Source organism: Oratosquilla oratoria, chromosome 12, assembly GCF_046742065.1.
Source record: "Oratosquilla oratoria isolate Oo_2021 chromosome 12, ASM4674206v1, whole genome shotgun sequence".
Lineage (NCBI taxonomy): Eukaryota > Metazoa > Arthropoda > Malacostraca > Stomatopoda > Squillidae > Oratosquilla > Oratosquilla oratoria.
Genome location: NC_134788.1, coordinates 60891666 through 60899339, shown reverse-complemented (window position 1 = coordinate 60899339; position 7674 = coordinate 60891666).

The window sequence follows — 7674 nt, the reverse complement described above, 5'->3', positions numbered from 1 at the left end:
AATGAGTTGTCCCCCCCCCCTCTTTGACTTATGTACACGCGCGCCGAGAAGGGAGCGCGCGTGGTCCCGGTCGGTGACTCAAATCTTCTGGACTTCGGCTTCCCACTGCAGCTATCCATTCCCCTTCATCCCTCACCTAAGGTAGGTATTTCCCACGCCCCCACAACCCCCACCTGCTCCTTCCATTGTCCAGGGATTTTGTGACACCTATTTGCTGATGATGCCAAGCTGTTTGTCCAAATGACAATAATAGACTCCAAGAAGACATAAAACACCTTTGTAAAAGGTCTGACAAGTGGATGCTAAAGCTACATTCAAATAAATGTAACGTAATGCATTGAAGTGGGCGACAGGGTGATAATAACTATGATTACAGATATAACACATAACTCAGAATTAGAATACATACAACAAGAACAATATTTAGGAGTATTAGTGGACAATAAGTTGAAGTTTGAAGGCGACATACAAAGCAAATTAACAAAGCCAATCAAACTATGGGAGTCATCCGTAGGACGTTTGTGGTGTGAATGTGGTGAATGCGGCGCGGACGGGGACGGGTGGTTGGCATCTCCGGTGGTGGTGGTAGGGGGGGGGGTCATAGGACGCGCGGGCTGGTAACCCCAGAGGGGGTAATGCCTGCGCGTCGGCGTGGGTCGGCAGTACTAAGCAAGGACTACGGGTGGGTGGAGGTGTGAATGTGGGTGTAAGGGAGGGAAACCCACCAAGGAAGGAATGGGAGTGGGGGTAGTATTAGAAGTTAGGAGATAGGGAAATTAGCTTAGGGACTGTGCTGTGTATATTCCAAAGAGGATTAACCCATTCAACTCCGATGACAAGATGTCTTGTCATTTGGTCAAATAAAACAAAAAATCATAAAACACCAAAATGTTTGATCAAACACCAGAAAAATATGACGTCAATCCTCGCTTCGCTCGCAGCGAAGCGAGGATTGACGTCATATTTTTCTGGTGTTTGATCAAACATTTTGGTGTTTTATGATTTTTTGTTTTATTTGACCAAATGACAAGACATCTTGTCATCGGAGTTGAATGGGTTAAGGAATGATCCAGAAGCAACCACAGGGACAGAATTCTCGACGGGAATAGAAGCAAGTACCACAACGTTTCGTTCACTGTTCATAGCCATGGTAAGACTCATTCTGAAATATGCTCAAACAGTCTGGAACCCTTGCAAAAAAAAAATAGAGCTATTGAAAATATCCAGAGAATGGCTACAAGGATGATTCATAGTCTGAAGGACCTGACATACGAGGAAAGACTGAAAAAAAATTAGATTTACCATCATTAGATTACATAAGAGTTAGGGGAGATATGGTTGAGACAGACAGATATGATGATGCAAGGCGAATATGAAAAAGGAGCAACACCACTTCTAATGACTAAGGAACAAACAACCAGGGGGCATGGTTACAAACTGTACAAAAGGAGAGCCAGCAAAGTGCCGAGAAACTATTTTACATATAGGGTTGTGGACGTCTGGAACAGCCTGCCTATCCAGGTTGTACAGGCTCCTACTGTGGTTTCATTCTAACGTCGTCTGGATAAGCATTAGGATAGACAAGATGTTAAATTTGATTTTGAAACAACTCACAATGTCACCAGAAAAATGATCAACGAGGATCTGGATATAGAGGCCTAATGTTGGCGTCCAGTAACAACATAAGTAAACATAGGTGTTATTGGGACAGAAGCGAAAAATAATCTCTTCCAAACAATGAATACATGTAATAATAATAATGATGATGATAATGATAATGATAATAATAATAATAATAATAATAATAATAATAATAATAATAATAATAATAATAATAATAATAATAATAATAATAATAATAATAATAATAATAATAATAATAATAATAATAATATTAATATTAATAATAATAATAATAATAATAATGATAATAATAATAATAATAATAATAATAATAATAATAATAATAATAATAATAATAATAATAGTAATGATGATAATAATAATAACAATATTAATAGTAACAATAATAATAATAATAATAATAATAATAATAATAATAATAATAATAATAATAATAATAATAATAATGATAATAATAATAATGATAATGATAATGATAATAATAATAATAATAATAATAATAATAATAATAATACATACATACATATATACCAAGGCTTTTTCCTCCTTACTAGGGAGGTAGCCAAAAAGGAAAAGGCATAAAATCATTCCCACCCATTCCATCCCTGAAAACACTCCACACCCCTCCACCCTCCCTCCCATCTTAGCACCTCCTAGATGACGGGTCATCCCTGCACCTTGTCCACTGTCCTGGGTCAGAAGCAGTGTCGCAAGACACAGCACATCCACAGCAAGGCCGCTTCATTAAATCGGCGACCCCCCTCTCCGCCCCCCCCCATGCATAAAAGGAGAAGACGGGGAGAAATCCCTTCAGGCTGCGTCAAATTTTGCTCACACATACTACCTCACCCCCCATCCATCCCGTCCATTCCACCTCATGCGTCACAACATCATCTATATACAACCATTCTCCATTCACCCCTGTCTTCTGTCCTCTCCCGTCCTTCCTCAATAAACATTCCCCTCTTCCCCAAAGCCCCCTTCACCCCATCCATCCATCTCATCCTAGGACATCCCCTCATGTTCACTCCCTCCATATCTGCCTTCCATACCTCTTTTACTAGTCTTTCTTCACTCATTCTTTCCATGTGTCCAAACGATCCTAATACTTTTTCATCAACCCTATCTCCCAACTCCCTTTCCACCCCCGTTCTTCTCCTCACCTCCTCATTTCTCACCCTATCTATCCTAGTAGCCCCCATCATACTTCTCAGACACTTCATCTCAAACACATTCAAACTCCTTCTCTCTTCCTCTTTTATATTCCATGTTTCTGCCCCATACAGTATTGTTGGCACAATCACTCCTTCATACAGTTTCCTCTTAGCATCCATTCCCAGATGTCTAATCCTCATTACACTTTTCAATCCACCAAGGCATTTATTCGCTTCTCTCAATCTACACTCTACCTCCACCTTTACTCCACCTTTTCCTGCCACATTTACACCCAAGTATCTAAAACTATCCACTTCCTCCAGTCGCTCTCCCTTAATGCTCACTTCCAGTCTACTGCCACTTTCACCCCTTGTACATCTCATCACCTTACTTTTACCCACATTTATCTTAAGCTTTCTTCTATCACATACTCCTCCAAACTCTGTCACCAACTTCCTCAATCCCTCCTCCGATCCTGCCACAAGCGCAGTGTCGTCCGCAAACAACAGCTGGCTCACCTTCCACTTTTCTCCATTTTCTTTAACCATATCCAATCCCTGACCCACTACCCTTGCATTTACCTCTCGCACCACCCCATCCATGTATAAGTTGAACAGCCAGGGCGACATAACGCATCCCTGACGAAGTCCCACCTTTACCTCGAACCTTTCACTCTCTCCTTTTCTTATCCTGACACAAGCTCTACTACTCTCATAAAAACTCTTGACAGCTCCAAGAAGCTTTCCTCCCATTCCATATACCTGCAATACCTCCTACATTGCCTTCCTGTCTACCTGTCATAAGCCTTTTCAGATCTATAAAAGCCCAAAAAACATCCTTCCCCTTTCCTATAGCTTTCTCACATATCTGTTTTACCACAAAAATCTGATCTACACAACCTCTACCTGTCCTAAATCCACACTGTTCCTCACCAATTACTCCCTCTGTTCCTCTCCTAATCCTCTCAATCAAGACCCTCTCATAAGCCTTCCCAACTACACTTAACAAGCTAATCCCTCTGAAACTACTACATTCACACTTGTCCCCTTTTCCCTTGTAAAGTGGAACTATACAGGCACTCCTCCAGTCCTCCAGCACTCTACCCTATCTCCAGCAAACATTGAATAACCTCATCAGCCTCTCCACCATCACTGTACCTCCTTTTTTTAGACACTCTTCATGACATCCATCCAGACCAGGTGCCTTACCTGCTTTCATCATCTTAACAACTGCCTTCACTTCACCCTTCCTTATTTGTCCTTCATTTTCCTCACTCATCACTCTCATTTTCGTATCATTTCCCACTGCAACTATCTTTCCCTCCCTATCCTCCTTCACATTCAGCAACTCCCTAAAATATTCTGTCCATCTTCCCCTTACTGCCTTCTCTTCCATTATCATCTCTCCATCTGCACCTTTTACCTTTTCTTCTCTACTTGATTCGCCTCCTCTTCCTCTCTCAATTCCTTTCCAAAACATCTTTTTATTACTTTCAAAATTTTCTGTCATACTCTTACCCCATTTCACATCTGCTCTCCTCTTTGCCTCCTTTACCTTTTGCTTTACTTCTCTTTTCTTTTCTTTTCTTTGTACCTCTCATATGACTCCCTCGTCCTATTTTGTAACCAATCTGTGAAAGCTCGCTTCTTCTCTTCTACAACCTTCTTTATTTCCTCATCCCACCATTCACTACCCTTCCTTCTATTTCCTCCTGTCCTTCTTGTTCCACACACCATCCTTGCACACTTTGTGACTCCCTTCTTGAACCATCCCCATTCCTCCTCCATTCCTAGCTCTACAAAGGATTACAAAGGATTACAAAGGCGGAGCATGCCGACAGGAGACCTTTTGGTCCATATCTAGGTCGGATGCGAAAAAATCATAATAATAATGAAATTATAATAAAAAACTATAATAATGAATGCAACAAACAAAATACATAAATAAATGCATAGGTATAATTGAATAACAAACAAACAGGTAAACAGTAAATAGTAATGAATTAACACATAACTAATGATAAATGGAAATCAAACAGACAAATTATAACAAAACAAATACAAATAATATAAAATAAATTATAATCATTACAGCATCTTGCTCAGGTGTTTATCTAAATGAGTCTTAAAGCTTCGACTGAACTACATTGCACTACCTGTGCAGGAAGTTTATTCCATTCATTAACTACACGGTTGGCAAAGTTGTTTCTACCTACTTCCAAATTGAATCTATTTCCGGATAGTTTGAGACCACTGTTTCTTGTCTGATTTTCATTCAATGTGAAAAAATTGTCACTTTTGATGTCAATTCCCTTTAGAATCTTAAAGACCTGTATCAAGTCACTTCTGAGTCTACGCTTTTTAGGGAAAACAGATTCATATGTTTTAGTCGATTTTCGTATGATTTATTTTTGACATTTGGAATCACACACACACACACACACACACACACACACACACACACACACACACACACACACACACACACACACACACACATATATATATATATATATATATATACATATATACATACATATATATATGTATATATGTAGAATTAAATACGACAGCATTCTGACAATTGTTAAACTTTTTCTTAATGTTTTCTATTTGTCTTATCAACTTTTTTCCAGTTGTAGGGTGAGCTGATACAAGTTCTCCAAAGTTTTCCATTTAATATTCTCGAGCTTTCGTCTTCAAAGAGACATCATCAGGATTGACATAATTTCTGCAATAATGAATACAAATGTTGGTACATATAAGTTACAAAATACATTACAAAAATACAAATACAAATAAACAGGTAGAACAAAAGATATATAACAAGAGTTATTACTTACGTCTATAAGGAAAGTACAAATGATAGAGAGAGAGAAAGGTTTAAATACATAAACTGCTATCCGAGTTCCCATTACGGAGTCTGGCGGATCGTCTGAGTGGTGGGGGAGTGGGGGGTAGGAGGGGAGGGGGAGTGGGGGGTAGGAGGGGAGGGGGAGGGGGAGAGGGGACCTCAATGTAGCGATGTCTCAGGTTAGCGCTACTGTACAGTTTAATGCTGGACGTCATGTCCGACTGGATATTTATAGTGGGGGCAGAGTCCCTGATGTGAATTGTCAGAATGCTGTCGTATTTAATTCTACATGCATCAAAGAAAACCTGCTTCCTTACTTCACGAATATATATATATATATACATAGATATATATATATATACATATATATACATATATATATACATATATATATACATATATATATATATACATATACACATATATACATATAAGATCATGAAGGTTGATGTGGTCAGTTCATACTGAAACTTTACAGTACTAATATTGTTAGTACTTTGTCCATCTTTCTATAGATGGACAGAAGTCATGTCAGGGAAATGGCTGTTACCTGCATCTTTCAGGTTCTCACTCATTCGTTGACACTCGTGGGGATATCTCGTACTTTTCGTTCTCTGCTGCCTTGCATCCCTAAATTCTTTTTGTGTCCCTTTCATTCGATTGACTTCTTTGTAATTGTTTAATGTTGATTTCGTCTTTTTACTGGCAGGTTGTTAATTATGTTCATCCTTGTTCGTTTAGAAATTTGATCTAACTTTTTTATTTTCCCATCCTTTTCAGTTACTGAGGCTAACTTTACTTGCCTTGAATTGATATTACAACAGTAAGTATGTATGTATGCGTTTCTTAATGTAATTTTGTTATGTGAAGCAAATGCCGAGGCTTACTGAGTAACAAAACACTTGAATACAATAATATTAAGTTAGACTGGAAATAATTTGGTTAATGCAAACAATTTTCCAATGGCACAAATATCTAATTACAGTGCAGAGATATTTACTGTTCAAGTCAGATACAATTATTTGATAAATATAAAGAAAACAGAATCTATTGTTTTTTAAACACCACATAATATAGACATATTTAGGATAGCTATGTACTTTATTGAAATGTACTTTGCTTTCTTTACATGTACTTTATAATCGTACATATATGGAATTATAGTGAAAATAGACTTTCAATGCCCAAGTCAAATACAATTATTCAATAAATACAAAGAAAATAGTCCACGGTATTCAAAATATTGCATCATATAAGTCTATTTACCATATAATACGTACTTTCTTGAAATGTACCTTGTTGTATTTATATGTGCTTTGTAATCGTAGAAATATATAATTACAGTGAAAATAGACATTTAATGTCCAAGTTACATTTGCTTAATGAATACAAGGGAAATGAGTTTACTATAATTTTCAATGTCATGTAAGCCTATTTACCATATAATATGAACTTTTTTGATATGTCATTCATTTTATTTACATACACTTTATAATCGTAAAAAACATGTAATTACAGTGAAAATAGAGACATTTAACCCATTAAACTCCGATGACAAGATGTCTTGTCATTTGGTCAAATTAAACAAAAAATCATAAAACACCAAAATGTTTGATCAAACACCAGAAAAATATGACGTCAGTCCTCGCTTCGCTGCGAGCGAAGCGAGGATTGACGTCATATTTTTCTGGTGTTTGATCAAACATTTTGGTGTTTTATGATTTTTTGTTTAATTTGACCAAATGACAAGACATCTTGTCATCGGAGTTTAATGGGTTAATGTCCAAGTCAGATGTGGAGGACCGGGGGTTTAACCATTACTAACCCTCTAACTATACGTAATCAATCATACGATATGTCACAAACATGACACGTGATCTACAGACCTACAAAGGCGTCGACAGCTCCTGGCGCCTTGCAACTCACACTTAACCTAAACAATACTGCCAATATTTGTTGACCTATATATTCTCCAAATCACAGCAAATAACACGAGTAAGCGTGACTCCGCGGTCGCACGAT